Source organism: Malus sylvestris, chromosome 10 (genome assembly GCF_916048215.2).
Source record: "Malus sylvestris chromosome 10, drMalSylv7.2, whole genome shotgun sequence".
Lineage (NCBI taxonomy): Eukaryota > Viridiplantae > Streptophyta > Magnoliopsida > Rosales > Rosaceae > Malus > Malus sylvestris.
Genome location: NC_062269.1, coordinates 5,307,434 through 5,323,699, shown reverse-complemented (window position 1 = coordinate 5,323,699; position 16,266 = coordinate 5,307,434). Strand labels below are relative to the sequence as shown.

General features: G+C 36.9%; 1 pseudogene; it reads left to right on the top strand.

Annotated features, from left to right (window-relative positions):
• The first annotated feature begins 7,205 nt into the window (after positions 1-7,205).
• LOC126587506 (uncharacterized) lies at positions 7,206-8,492 on the top strand (annotated as a pseudogene).
• Positions 8,493-16,266: the final 7,774 nt, after the last annotated feature.

Sequence of the window (16,266 nt, the reverse complement as noted above, 5' to 3'; positions counted from 1 at the left end):
ACAATGTCATATTCGGATGCACATGCATCAATGATCTCAAGGCCATGGTATCCACACATATGTTGTTGATGAAATTTCCAACCCTCTATGGAAATGGTTACATCATATGAGATCAACTTAGTGCACGATCATGTTACAACACTTCAGTCAAGCAACAACACCTGCCTGTGCCCAAGGAAACCCTTTCTATACATGACCAAGTCATAAAGACCAGCCCAGACGAAGCCAGCTTGGATCTTCACGGTGGCAACAGTCAACCCGACGATCCTCGAGATGACTCTTTCACCTAGCAAGCACAACCCGCTGAAGAGTTGGAGAAGGTCTCTATTTCAAAAGATTATCTGGATCGCATGGTGAAGATTGACACCACCTTGTCACACCCATTCGGTTGGCATTGATCTCTTTTTTGCAAGAGAACACTGAGGTCTTTGCCTGGTCATACGAGGACATGCCAGGCATCTCTCCCGATATCATCTGTCATCGCTTAAGTATTGACCCTAACCAAGCCAGTGAGACAGAAACGAAGATCTTATGCCGCTGAACGGTACAAGTCAATGAAGGCAGAAGTTGAAAAACTCAAAGGCATAGGTTTCGTCTGCGAAGTCAATTATCCAACGTGGGTAGCAAATGTGATCCTTGTTAAGAAGAATCCGACCATGGAAAGTCTCCTGCTCTAAAAAGTCTTGTGGAGAATGTGTGTCGATTACACCAACCTAAACAAAAGATGTTCGAAGTATAGCTTTCCTCTTTCTCGCATAGACAGACTTATAGACTCTACGACAAGGTGTGAATTTCTGAGCTTCATGGATGCTTACTCAGGATACAACCAAATCCTCATGAACCCTCCGGACCAAGAACACACAGCCTTCATTACTGACAGGCGACTATATTGCTATAAAGTCATGCCCTTCAGCCTAAAGAATGCAGGAGCAACTTATCAGAGACTGGTCAATTCAGTGTTTGCCGAAGAAGAGCATGGAAGTTTACGTTGATGATATGCTAGTCAAGAGCAAACATGCTGACCAACACATCAACAACCTATCTGAAACTTTCACCATTCTGAAGAGGTAACGAATGAGGTTGAACCCCAACAAATGTGCCTTCGGCGTAGGCGACGTAGGCTCTGGTAAATTCTTAGCTTTATGATAAGCCAACGAGGCATTGAGGCTAATCCCGATGATGGTAATGTCGAACGACCTATCTATTACGCTAGCAAAGCCTTACAAGATGCAGAGACACGATACTCCAACATTGAGAAATTGGCTCTAGCATTATTCATGTTTGCTCGAAAACTTCGCTCTTACTTCCAAGCACACTCCATCATCGTGCTTACCAATCATCCTCTTCGACAGATACTCCAAAGTCCTGACACTTCCGGGCGAATTATCAAATGGGCGATAACATTGGGTGAGTTTGACATCTCATACCAACCAAAGCCAGCTGAGAATGGCCAAGCAGTGGCAGACTTCACGCCGATTTCACATATCCTGTTGACGTTGTTTCTACGCCTAAAGAAGTGGTTTCATTACCCTCGGAAGCTCAGAAAATAGAACCAACAGCCCCAGCATGGAGTCTATATGTTGATGGCTTGTCCAACCAATAGGGTTGTGGAGCAGGACTAGTCCTTACGACCCCTGTTAAAATGGCGATGGAGTATGCTCTTTGTTTCAAATTCAAGGCGTCGAACAATGAGGTCGAATATGAAGCCCTTCTAGCAGGCTTACGTTTGGCCAAACACCTTGGGGTTAAACGAATTGATATCTTCATTGACTCCCAATTAGTGGTTAACTAGGTCACCAACCACTTTGACACTAAGGATAGCTCCATGGCAGCATATCTGGCACAAACACAATTGTTGCTCAAGCACTTCAACTACCAGATCACCCAAATTCCTCGAGCGGCAAACAATCATGCAGATGCTTTGGCTCGCCCCGCCTTAGCGGTGGAAGAAATGTACAACCCGTAGTCCCTTTCATGCCACCAACCAGGTGATGAAATGTACAACCCGTACTCTAATATCATTTCGCAACTTGCCACTCATGCCACCAACCAGGTGAAGAAGGAACTCATCTTTAAGCCACCAACCAGGTGATGAAATGTACAACCCGTACTCTAATATCATTTGGCAACTTGCCATTCATTCCACCAACCAGGTGAAGAAGGAACTCATCCTCATGCCACCAACCGGGTGATGAAATGTGATGAAAGGTGATGAAAGCAAGTGATGAAAGCAACTTACCATTTATTCCACCCACCAGAAGACGAGTGGTACAAGTTGTACATGTGAACTCCTAGCATTCACAAATAATCAGAAACCTTCAAGCTTGACAACTCAACTAGGGGAGTACTTATGCCCAACAAGAGTTATAGTCACCAACAAAGTCCTATTGCAAGCCAACAACAACTTCAGTGCATGGCATACGAAGATCAAGCTATTCAACCTTTTTGCATCTGCTTCAGACATTTCTCCTCTGTAACAATGCAAACACTACAACTCGTAGAAAGCTTCACACATTCTTGATCAAGATAGTGTAAAGCAAAACCAATTTATGGTGCCAACAAAAGCTTCATCAATGGAGGGCAACTACAATTCTCAAAAGCTTCACACACTCTTGATCAAGATAGTGTGAATCAAAACCAATTTATGGTGCCAACAAGAGGTTCATCAATGGAGGGCAACCACAATTCTCAAAAGCTTCACACACTCTTGATCAAGACAGTGTGAAGCAAAACCAATTTATGGTGCCAATAAGAGCTTCATCAAAGGAGTTCAACCACAATTCTCAAAAGCTTCACACACTCTTGATCAAGACAGTGTGAAGCAAAACAAATTTATGGTGCCAACAAGAGCTTCATCAAAGGAGTTCAACCACAATTCTCAAAAGCTTCACACACTCTTGATCAAGACAGTGTGAAACAAAACCAATTTATGATGCCAATAAGAGCTTCATCAATAGAGTTCAACCACAATTCTTAAAAGCTTCACACACTCTTGATCAAGACAGTGTGAAGCAAAACCAATTTATGGTACCAACAAGAGCTTCATCAAAGGAGTTCAACCACAATTCTCAAAAGTTTCACACACTCTCGATCAAGACAGTGTGAAGCAAAATCAATTTATGGTGTCAACAAGAGCTTCATCAATGGAGGGGAACCACAATTCTCAAAAGCTTCACACACTCTTGATTAAGACAATGTGAAGCAAAACCAATTTATGGTGCCAATAAGAGCTTCATCAAAGGAGTTCAACCACAATTCTCAAAAGCTTCACACACTCTTGATCAAGACAGTGTGAAGCAAACCAATTTATGGTGCCAACAAAAGCTTCATCAATGAAGGGCAACTACAAGTCGTAGAAAGCTTCACACACTCTTGATCAAGACTGTTCGAAGCAAATTCAATTTATATGGTTCATCCAAACCTTCGACTACTATAAGGTGTGGCTTGTATCACAATCTCTTGCTCAACAGTGTGGAAGAAAATTTTGTATATGTTGTCTCTCCCACATTTTCAAATTTCTAGTTTCCCAAAAAAAAAAAATTGGGAAATTCAACAAAATTCTAGTTTTCCAAAAAAAAAGAAAAAAAAATTGGGAAATTCAACAAAGCTTTATCAATGGAGGACAACTACAAATTCTCAAAAGCTTCACACTATCTTAATCAAGATAGTGTGAAGCAAAATCAATTCATGGTACCCAACAAAGCTTCACCTATAAAGCTTAATATATATATATATATATATATATATTCTGAAATTTGAAAATTCAAAAATTCGGAAATTCGAAAATTCAGAAATTCGAAAATTCGAAAATTTGAAAATTCAAAAAAAAAAAAAAATTGTCTAGCCCTCCTCTTCTTTTGGCTTAACAACTTTCATAACATATATATATATGAATGAGGAGTTTTGCGCTACCACTTAGAAAGGAAAATAGTGAAGTTTTGTTACTTTGGAAACTTGGCTACTAGCAAGACACCTCCTTCGTCAACTCCCTTGACATTGCCTTTGTAGAAGGGAGGGGCTATCCAACACTCCTTTTACTTCTCATACATTCTTTTTAATTTCCGGCTTTTGGATCGAATAAATTGAAGAAGATCAAAGAACAAAAATTAACAAATAATGTTTAGAAGGTAAAATAGGTATGTGGATAGCACCATCTTTGTAGAAAAAAAATATAAGTTAAAGAGAGACGACTATCTTTTCTCGTTAATTAAAGAGGAAAAAAAAAAAAAGCTATTTGCCAGTAGAGGAATGATAGCAAATCTTCATAATTAAAGATTAATTATGTAACAAATTAACTATATTGAAAATTTCTTACTTAAAACACTAAAATTTTGACATCGTTAATTGAAGGATTGCATAATTTCTGATTTGGTTGATTTTTTACAAAATTAATTTTTAAAGTGTAATCTAGAATGTAAAGAATCGGATCATCAAGCAACATTAAAAATGCAAAGAAAAGCAGAAACTAGAAGGTTGCTAGCATCCTATTTTGAAACCCATTGTAATGACCTCATCTCGTCTCACACCACTCCGATGGTCCACCACTTTCGGGTTTCTTACACAGGAATTTCTCCAAAACATGGGCCGTAGTGGTCCGACCTCAAATCAGGGGATGGTGGGTTATGACAAATTTTGAGTTTAAACCGAACGAGTCAGGTGGTGGATTTCCGGACCTAAGACTTTCTCCTCTCCTGGGTACTGGAATATAATTGTAATCGCTGCAACTTTTCAAGAAAGACAAAATCACAAAAACCCGATTCTTTGTACTTGGAAACCCAAATGAAAATGCAAAATCCCATGTTCTAGATTTTTAGCGTTGAGAGCACATGGAGGTGATGACAAGCATGCATATATCTATATTATTAAAATTTGAATTTTCTAACACCTGGTTTACGAATAGCTGTAAAACATCATGGTAGTACTTGGTTAGTGTGATTTCGATCTACCTAAACTGCTTTAGAAAAGAGTTAGCTAGCCAGTGACCAATTCTCCCATTTAATTTTAGAGCATCTTAAACCTTTTTTTTTTCTTTTCTTAAATATACATGTAATTATCTCTTCATTGAAGAACAATATATAGGATACTGATACATCTTTAGACATCCACATGCAAAATGCAGTTCAAATTTTCCAGAGGTAAAAACTCATACGGATAGCCAATCTTATGCCTCTATGGTCTGTCATGATTGTTCGTTTGTCTTTTTATTTTGTAGAACTGCATGCAAATTTTGGGGTCTTCGGGTAGTGCTTGACGAGCCAAATATAGATCTAGTTACGAAAAACAATATTGATGTAAGAGAAATTTTATTTGAACCCGCATAACTTTTTTTTACATTCAACTACTTATTCTCTACATCCAAGTATTTTAAATTAAAGAATTACACTACAAAAAAATGGTCTAAGAACACAATTGATTGGTGCCCCTTTCAATTTCATTGAGCACATATATGTATTTGTGCTTTTTAAGTTTCATTGAGCACGAAATTATCTCAAATGTGCATTTTGAACAAAAAGACACATTAAATGGTGTCTACAAAAAGGTGTATTGTGCCTATTGAAATTTGAATACTAAAGTTTGTGTTACTTTTTATGGAAATTAGTAATTATAATTTTTTATTAATTTCCAAATCTGAACACAATTATAGTTTAATATTAATTTTATTGATCAACACCCTACAATCCCACTAAGTATTAGAGCAACTCCAGCATTGCAAAGGCCCCCTAGGGCTATTCACTATTGAATCTACCCAGTGAACAGTATTTCCCTTAATTAACAATAACTGCCTTTTGCATCTCCACTTCTAAAATTGAATAGCCCTGGCAATAGGCAATAAAATATTAATATTTTTTATATTATAAAATATTAATATTTTTTAGATTTTAACCACTAAGCAAATCCGTCCTCCTTGCTCATCGTTTTCGCAGCCTGTAAATTGGTGATGTCGGATAGCTTCTTCCTCATTATGCCATCCAAAGACAATCTCTTGGCCATTTTCTCACAATTGGGCATTCAAGAAATGCAATTCCAACATTAAAAATAGTGATCTTTTTTTTGGGGGGAGAGGGAAGCACTTCAAGTGCAAACAACCCAAAATTCAAATTGGAAAATCTAAACGAACAAGCGACTTCGGAGATGACGAGGTCATCAGAGATAAAGCTCGTGCAGTCGAAAATCGAGGTCGAGGATGATGGAGTTCAAATGGAGGGCGACATCAATGAGCTTGGTCTGATTGGTGAATCAGGTGACGGAGCTCGTGGTTCTCCGATTGAGGTTCAAATATGAGGCCTCTTCACGATTCTGAGTAAGGGGTGATGAGAGAGAGGACAACAGTAGAAAGCAGGGAGAGGAAGCGAGCAGCGAGGAGGAGAGAAGCAGGAAGCAAGCCCTAACGTCAACGTGCATCATCTCCACCTTGGGCTCTTAGGGCAGCAATTTATGCTGGTCCTATAACTCGGGCCCCCTCCGGCGCTAAAGCCTGCATAGGATGGACTTGATCACCCTAGCAATTGGGCACTGTACAATCCATTGTCCATCGGGTTAAGCCCTCGCTAGACTTGCTCTTAGAAGCAGCTTTCACCCACACACTACTCAGCCTTACTCTCTTTCCCTTTTCTTTTCTCTTCCACTCTACTTCCCTCAAATTCTTTCTCTCACCTTTCTTTCTCTCTCTCTATTTCTTTCTCTCTCTCTCTCTTTCTCTCTCTCCAACCCTTATTTCTCTCTCTACCTTCTCCAAACAAATCGTGAAGGCTCTTGAGCTACATCATCGCCAAAATCCCCTAGCAGAAACCCCCTGCACGCGATGGAAGAAAATTTGGGAAGATCAAGTTTGGTAGGGAGGGATCAGGGAATGGGCTGGGTCGGGTTTGAGAAGATCGGTGGATGTAGAGCTTGAATTGGAAATCGCATTGGGATCCAAGTCCGATATGGAGGGATCATAAGAAGGAGATGCATCAGGTTAGAAGGTGTTGGTGAGGGAAGGGCAGGCAGTGGCGAAGCCACGTGAGGGCAGAAGTGGCAGCCGCCCCTTCCTTCACCGGAAAACACGGTTGGAGCGTTGGTTCAACCCCTCCCCAACAGCAATGGAACAGACGAATATCAAGGTGATCTTATTGAAGCCTACGAATAAAATCACATATCGTAAGTGGAAGGTGTGTGAAGAGAAGAATGAGAGGAATGCGGTGACCTGGGGGGGCGGTATGGAGATGGCAAAGACGACGTCATTTCTAAGGAACAAATACTGGGTGCTGAGGCACAGAAACAACATTTCAAATGAGAGAGGCATCATTGTTTCTTCCATGGTTGTTTTTTCTCCTTCCCCCTTCAATTTTCCTTAATTACTTGTTTAGCCCTGCAGTTTTGAGTATTTTGAATTCAACACAGGAAAATGATACCCGCCCAGAATATCAATTGGCGCCCGAAGGTGTAAGTCAGGCACAATCAGCTGGACAATCATTCCAAAATGTATTATTTAATAGCTTTAGGATTTTAATTTTTTTGTGTTTGTTTTGAGTGCAATTTATTTCACATTTCAAAAAGTTTGCATCTTTTAAGTATGCAAAATTATTGAATAATTAGGAATATGTGAGTTATAGTTTGAAAACTGGTAGGTTGGAAGATTTAACCAAAAACCAGAATGTTAATGGAAACGACGAAATGGGAGTAAGTAGTTTGTAATATGCATGTGCTTCAGGAAAACAACATAACACTTAATAATGTTCGGATTTGCTACTCTCCGTTTTCGAGAACAACTCACACAGCTCAATTTGTTGCATCTGTCTTAAACATGCCATTTGAGGGGGGGTATCTTGTTGCATCTTCTACAGCTCAATTTGTTGCATCTTGTCTTGAACATTCAATTTGTTGTATCTGTCTTGAATAGTCCCTGAAAATCAACTAAAGGAACGATATCTTGGTTGATTTCTGACTGAGATAAGCTTGTTTGATTGATTATGCTATTTTAGATTTCAAACCAGTGATCTTTTCCCATGGTTGCTTTTTCTGGACAGGCGATGGAAAATCTTCACGAACGTTTCTTTGGTCCTTCGTATGAGCTTTTGTCACATGATAAAGTAAGTCCGCTGGTGTTTGTGTGGTTTTTTCTACTCATTAAAGTGGCAGATTAAAGGCTCTATCTATATTGTTAGGTTTATAGGTGGTGCTAACTTATAATCATCTGTTGCTGATGCTGAGGCTGTAGTAATTTTGTTTTCCCTTTTTCTGATAGTATCACGAAATATAGGCTCTTGATGAGAAAGATCTACTCATGAGGCTGGCAGAAGGAGGAGATAGCGTTGATGATGTTGCGTGCAGACTTGCAGAAGCAATGAAAATTATGGAGTCACAATTTCAAAGGTAAGTGTTTAAATATGCGTTTGGTATTCCTAATCGTGGTCATGTTTGCAATACATCTATCTTAATTTCTAGAATCATCTTAATTCTTATGTTATACATTGCATATCATCAGGCACTTTGGAATTGCAGAGACATGAAATAAAATGTGTAGATGTGGCTATGAAACTTAAAAGTTCTATTTCCAAATCACTTCTACTTGGAAGAAAAAAGACACATCCATCGGTGTTTAAGAATTTCAAAACTAAGGATGAAAAACTTGCAACTGTCTCAGTTTGTTTGCAGTTCTTGATGGATCACTCAATTCAATTTCTCAATTGGGTTTTTTTTTTGTTAGTTGTACAAGACCGTCGGTCTATCCAGCTGCCCCCCAAAATCCCAGCAACACCTCCTTCAACGTTTTCATGATATGAAACGATTGTTACTAAAAGGAGTTGGTTGCTTACATGGTGCTTATATATGTATGAATCGATTATAGAACTATTTGGTTTGATTTTGTAATTTTGAATTTATGTTTTATTTTTTATTTTTTATATTTAACCTTGTAAACACGGAAATTCCTGCGATGAATTAGACAAGAACACATGTACAAAATAATATTTGTATTAATGATTTAAGGGTTACAATCTCTTCTACAAATTTAGCCTCTGATTCGATCTTCGTAGTGTGTAAATTTGTGGATTGGCTGCTGATCCAAAGGGCCATCGGGGCTTAATCTTTAGGATGAACAGTGGTGTACGGATCTTCAAGGGGCTTTTGGGCTTGATCTTGAAGAACAGTGAATGAATTTATTGATGTTGTTGATCCAAAGGGCCGTCGGTGGCTTGATCTTAGGATGAACGGTGATGAACGATGAACACTTTCTTCAAGGGTCGTCGGGGCTGGATCCTGAATTGGTGGAAGTTCTTCAAGGGCCGTTGGGGCTTGATCTTGAAGGAGAATTTGACGAAGAACAAATAGAGCTTTCTTGATCCTTCGGGATTTGCTTGGGAGCTTTGGAGTTTCAAAGCTTCAAGGTTTTTGTGTGATGTGAATTGGCTATGAATTGGTGTCCTTAAAATGAATGATTTGGCTTCCTATTTATAGAATTCCAAAACTTGGTTTTTGGATTTAAATAATCAGATGAAATAAATCATTTCTACCAAGTGTTGACACGTGTCATGTTTGATGACTTTTCTGATGATTTTTTATTTTTTGTTGAGTCACATGCTATGTGTAAAATTTATGTGACACGTGAACGTTGAAATTTTAATTATTGATCAACATTTATTTCACTGAAATTTCGATGTCTACAAACCTATTGGGCACAATAACAAAATTGTGCAAACATGGCTTGGAAAAGTCATCTGACATAGGTGTTAGAACAAAGGCACAAAAACCCCTGATTGGTGCTTACCTGTTTTAGCACAAAACACCTTATTGTGCTCAATGACCAAAGGCAACACCCCATAGAGGGCACACATGATGTTTTAGTTGCTGCACTATTGCTATTGCCCTATGTGCACATATGGTGGTGTCCTAAGGCCTCATAGGGCACATTTAACTTTTTGTGTGCAATGGTCATTTTTCTTGTAGTGCTAATATCTCTTTAAACCCAAATTTACTATCTAAATCACCTTCACAAACCCAATTTATAATAAAATCCCAAATTAGATAATTTGGTAAAGTTTCTTCTTTATGGGAATAAAAGCTTTATGGAGTTCGACTTCTAAGGACAAGTTGAATAATTTGGTGAATTTTCTACTTGTTTATGAATCTTCCATATTATTGGGGTTCACATAACTTGAACAATGCATATTGCGAATTGGACGTGTAATCCTCTTGACTAGCATCCTTTACTACACTAGGAGAAATGCTACGGACATTAGAAGTGACGAGTATCAGATAAAACCTTCGATTAGTATTTCATTGACTCCTCGTAACTCTTCTCGCTATGCACCCCAAATTGAGAGCAGCTGGGTAGTTTTACAAAATTAAATATAACATTTTTTTTTTAAGTGGAAGACATCATATGCATATTCCTAAAAAAATATTAAACAATATCAATACAAGGCTGAAGAACTCTCTAGTTCAATAGTCTCATCTCATCGCCCCGACTTATCATGCTAATGGTATAATTAGTTCCATCCCAAAGGGTTTTACAGTTCGTGTGTTCTGCCCATAAAACAATATATATTGCAAAGTACATCACTTTAACAGAACCAAATAAGTAAGAACTCAACATTATACACTACAATTTTGTTCTCTTACTTAGAAAATGCAGAAAGTTGAAAGAAAAAAAATAATAAAAATTTAACCTCAACCTATTTAGCTATCAATTAGGGTTCTGAATGAGATCCATAGCTCTGTAACTAAGAAGAACAAAGAATGGCAAGAGAAGCTCCCTATTGTTGTTCTCAAAGCTGAAGACATCGTTGACTCTAAAGGCAATTTGGTGCTGAACTATCCGATTAGAGAACAAGCTTTAAAATTATTGGGTGGGTTTATTAACAAATTTTAGTTTTATTGTTAATTTCATTTTATACTTGATGGTAATTATGCAATAGGATAAAATAGACAATTCACATTTAAAATTTAAGCTAAGTGCAGAAAAAATTATATAGGTTTAAATAAAATTTCTCTTATTTAATTGTTATGCGGATACTAATAAATATATAAATAAAAAGAGGTTTAGCATCTGAAGAATTGACTCGCAATACGAAAAACAATATTGATCAAAATTTTGCACATAAAACGCACGTTTTTGCATGAGCTATGTGATCTGTTCGGAGTTTTAAAATACTCTCTTATTGGCTAACGAGCCAGATTTCATGTCCATTTCTATATACACACAAACACACATATATGAACGAACAGGGTTTTGATACCTGTTTATTAAAAAATGAGAGTATAAATGTATATATATGATCAATTAGGTTTGAGAGTATGCCACTGTCAGAGGACAGAGCCTTATATAAATGGATGGTTTGGTGTACATGATTGGATTAGAATGAATATATAATTACCTATTTTCAAGGTATATTGAAAGTAGAGAAGTGAAAGATGTGAAAGATTTTTTATTTGGAGGAGATTAGAAGAGGTCTATGAAGTAAATTCATCCTTCTAATCCTGCTGTCTTAAGGAGAATTGGAATAAATAAGTATTTTTTCATGAGTAATTCATCTTTTATCCTTTATGTGGTCATAATTTTGTTATTTCACTATTTAACCTACCTTTAATTTACTAAGTTTATATTACAATGTGTACCGAACGAGCTCAAACGGTTCAACGCACAACAATTTGAAACCAAGTGACTGATTTTATATTGAAAATATTATCATTATCAGCTTCTTTTTTTTCAGCTGATGTGGGATGCCTGTCTTTTTTCTATGACTCTGTGCAGGCTCTAGATGCTGCTAATTTACGTCAGCGCACTCCATTCAGTTGTTTTCTATTTAATGCTACTAAGTTTCTTTCGAACCGGAACAACTAAAGATTTGCAAGGCCAATTGTTAGATAGGCCACGGCCTAGCTACGCAAGATTATATCCAGGAAGAGGTCTTACTTTTTCATTCTGATTGAGCATATCACGATCATCCACTGTTTATGATTAAGTTTCAACCATATTACATAAAACAAAATTGGCAAGCCTTTGGCTTCGTCCAAGTTTTGAGAGTTAGTTGGTATACATTAAGATTTGATTAGGTCAAGGGTTTCCCTCCCTAGCTGGCATTGTAACTGAAAAACAATAGGAAATTGACAAACTACCATGCATGACATAAAGTAACTAGCTAGCATAGGAACACAATTTTGACTTCTGCTTAGGGAGAGGAATAACAGGCAATACAAATTGGATCACTGGTGTTCTTAGTCAAATTCAGATGGACTTAATGAAGGATGTCGGTGCACTTTATATGAATTTTCCCTTGGATCTGCTCTCAAATTATTCAACACGTATTTGACAATTAGCAGCTACATTTAGATTATAAATTGTGCAATTTCAATCATTATCTGCTGAATATATAAAGTCCTGCCACATCTGGCAATGCTCCTTAATTCTAAAAACAACGTCAAATATGTTGGAAAGAAATCTTGATTTAAATTAGAATCTCTAGTTTCAAGAGGTTAGATTAGACAAGATTTCCTTGTAATTGATTTGTAATGAGTTTGCTGTTATTTCCTTTCCATAGTTGTATAGTTGACTAATAGAAAAATTATGTATAAAAGATCGTATAATCCAGTATCAATGAAATCATTCTTGCATAACATATTCAAAACTTCAATTTAATCCATAAAAATATGAGTTTTAGAATTTTAACCTTGTGTAAGATTAAAATCCAATTTTCGTCCCTGATGCATTTAATCACCTAATTTATTAACTATAATTTGATGTTTTATTTCTCTTTTTCTTCCTATTTTTAATTAATACATTAAATTTTCGTTTCACTTCTTTCATCATAATATATTTTGATGTCTACATTTAGGTAAACTAATTTTGTTATATAATATATTCCGATGCAATCTATATGTTCTTCATTTAGGTACATTAACTAATTTGATATATTTAGGTATATCCATTGATACAAATATATAGGTACATTAATTCAATACAATACATTTTGGTACACACATTTCAGTATTGACATTTAGTTACATTAATTTAATATACTACATTCTCGTACGTACATTTTGGTACATACATTTCGGGCTTGAAATTTAGGTACCTTAATTCGAAATAATACATTTCGGTACCAACATTTAAGTTCATTATAATATATTTCGGTACAAACATTTCAGTACAAAGGAGTCAATTTTATATATTTCGGTATAGTCATTTCTATACACTTATGTATTTACATATTATTGTGTCACCAATTTCTTCTAATAATTTCTTATTTATGTCCATTTATAATAGAAAGAACTAATATGTGCATATTAATAAAATTAAAATTTTAATGTGGAGACATTAAATCAAAATGCACATTAAATAACAAAAATAGATTATAAATTTTAATAAAAGTACACTTCAAAGGATTAAATTAAATATGTAATCTAGCACCAGATTTTTTTTTATTTTTATTTTTAAATTTTAAACTTTTGCAAGGCCCAAGTTCAAACTATTCCCTAATTTTGCTCTGCCTCACTTCCGACAGATTTCCTCGAGCCTATACAGCATGTTTTTTCTCTTTCATATCTTTTTCTTACATTTGTCTCGTCAATTTCAGCCTGGCACTACACCAAAAAAAAAAAAAATCTTAGAGATGAAAAATATTCGTCTCGACTTAGTCGGGCAAATATGTTAGGATCTATCCCTGATTTTACAATATTTTATTTCATATAAGAGTGAAGTGATGAAAATGCCCCTAGAGGCGAGATTGTTGACTTTCGTTGACCGTCATTTTGTGACGCATGTGAGCTACTATTTTACCGTATTTGTGTAGTACTTGTTATTATGAACGCGTGGGCGCAAGTGAAGGCTTCTTTAGTAATTTTGCATTTTAGAGTTTTGTTCCTTGATTATTTTAATAATTTATGGTAGGATATTTTATTATTTTAATAATTTTTGAAGCATGTGGGGCCCACATATCACTTAACTCTCCTCTCATCTCTTGCCACGTGTCCCTTCTCTCTTAACTCTCAAACATTCTCAGATTCTTTCTTCCTTCAGTCTCTCGTCCCTCTCTCTATTAGCACTCTCAAACTCCCTCCATCACCGTGAGCTTGTCGGACCACCACCACCCACCATCCTTTCTAGTGAGCAACTTAGAGCACCTAAACTTCTCTAGCCACTCGAGTTATGAAAACCCAAGCTTATCCCAGGCCAAGGTTTCTTTCTTTCTCTATCTCTTTGCACAGTGGCACCATCACTATTCAAGACTTTCAACTACAATTTCTCGCCGTCCCCAGCGAAGGTAAGCCTCGGAAACCCACAAGATCTTCGTATATCATGTTTTGTTGTACGATTAGGGTAAGTTTAAGGAGTTTTGGTGACGTTTGCACGCTGAAAACACTTTGGGTAGCTTTTCCAAGACTTTTTTACGGAACTCGAGAGTTTTGCAGGTTTTTCCGGCCGTCCCCGATCACTGCTTGACCTCTTGATGGTATATTCATATCCCTCATGTTCTAAGCTTCAATTCCATATATTATATAATGAAAATGGTTGAGATTTGGACCCAAAACGAAGCCCTGAAAATTCGGTGTTTTGCTTCGCGTAACCGGCAACCCCGATCGAGTCAACCTGACTCGACTCGATAGCCCAAACTCGAATCCAACCTAAGATCCGGCTCGTTGACCCGGACTAAACTAGAATCCGACCTATTTCCGTTTTAATATTTCGAGTGAATATTCCCTTGGAATATTCTGTTAACTTCCAGTTAACTTTAACAAAATATTTTGTCCTCAGACAGAATATTCCGTGAAAGTTAACTGTTGACCGTTAGTTGACTTTTTCGAAATTTTCTCAAAAACCCTCCAAGGCTAATTTCTATGCCCCGAGTTCGCTTTTGGCATTCATTTAGTGAAATTTCAAAGTTTTAACGTAGTTGACTGCTTCGATGTCTCGGTTGACTTTTTGGTTGACCATTGACTTTCCTATTCACTTTTTACAAAATTTACCCGGGACCCTTCTTAGCGTATTTTGAGCCTTGATTCCAAATCTATACTCTGTTTACCCAAATTTAATCGTTTTAGTTGAGTTTTATTAATGGATCCCAATATTATGCTTAGTTGTGATTACTATCGCAGACTCCGACTTTCCTAATTCGAACGGCTGCAACCTTCCAAGTATCTGTGAGTGGGTCTTTTCTTTTATATAATATTTATACTTATTGAGTTTCCATATATATAATTATTAATGAATTTTCTATGTGATGCCATAATTAAATTAACGTTTATAAGAAATGTCGTATTGTTGGGAAATTATGAAATAATCCTACGGAATGCACATGTAAGCGGACTATAAGGGGATGCCTTAATTAGATTGACGACTATGAATAGTGTTATGTTGACTAGAATTATCGAATTACTGTGGCATGACCTTTATCTTCTCCTCGTGTGCTACACTGGTGTTTGTATTCACTCGGGCAAGGGCCAGTCTTCACGTGTATGCTCACATCACAAGGTACCCTCGCTTTGGATCCATCATATGTGCCAGTTTTGTCCTAGATTGCTATAGGCAATTAGGACTCGTATGTGATGTGCATAGCACCATTCTTCATGTGATTCTAGTACTAGAGTGTAAATCATTTCTTTACACTCAGTTCTGTTCATGTTAGAATATCTCTGCATGAACTCATGTGCTAGCATATGTCAATAAGCACTCGATATGATATGTTCGTTTATGCGAGATATTGCGATTACCGGATGTTATGTGTTTATTTACGAATTATTATGAAGTATTGCATTCTAGAGTTATTATTGTTTACGGTAAGTATTTTCATACTATCAGTAGTATGCTATTTTTGGAAACTACATTTGTTTTACGGTGAGGGTTATTTCCTTTTTCGAAAAAGGTTTTACAAAGTTTTATTTTGAGGCACATTTATCCTTGTTTTTCGCCCTTCCAGGTTTTAGTGGCAGAGCTTCTGTGTTGACGAGGACTCTTGGCAAATGTTGGTATAGGAGATTACTTTTGATGGTATAATTCTCATTATACTTTTATTGTACTTTACTTATGCTTTGACCTCACGTGTGAAATGGATTCAATCTCGCTCACATGTGCACTCTTGCATTTAGGCACTTTTAGGTTTAAATTTACTCATATTTTCCACATCACTACACTTTATGGCTTTGTCACCGTCCTGGTGTCGGCCAACACAACTCTATTCAGAGTCCAGGTGGACATTCCGGGTCTGGGTGTGTCAAAATATTTCCTAAACGATTTTCTTTGTCGGGTAAAAGTTTCCCATCTTCACGCCAAAAGTTTACCCGAAGAAT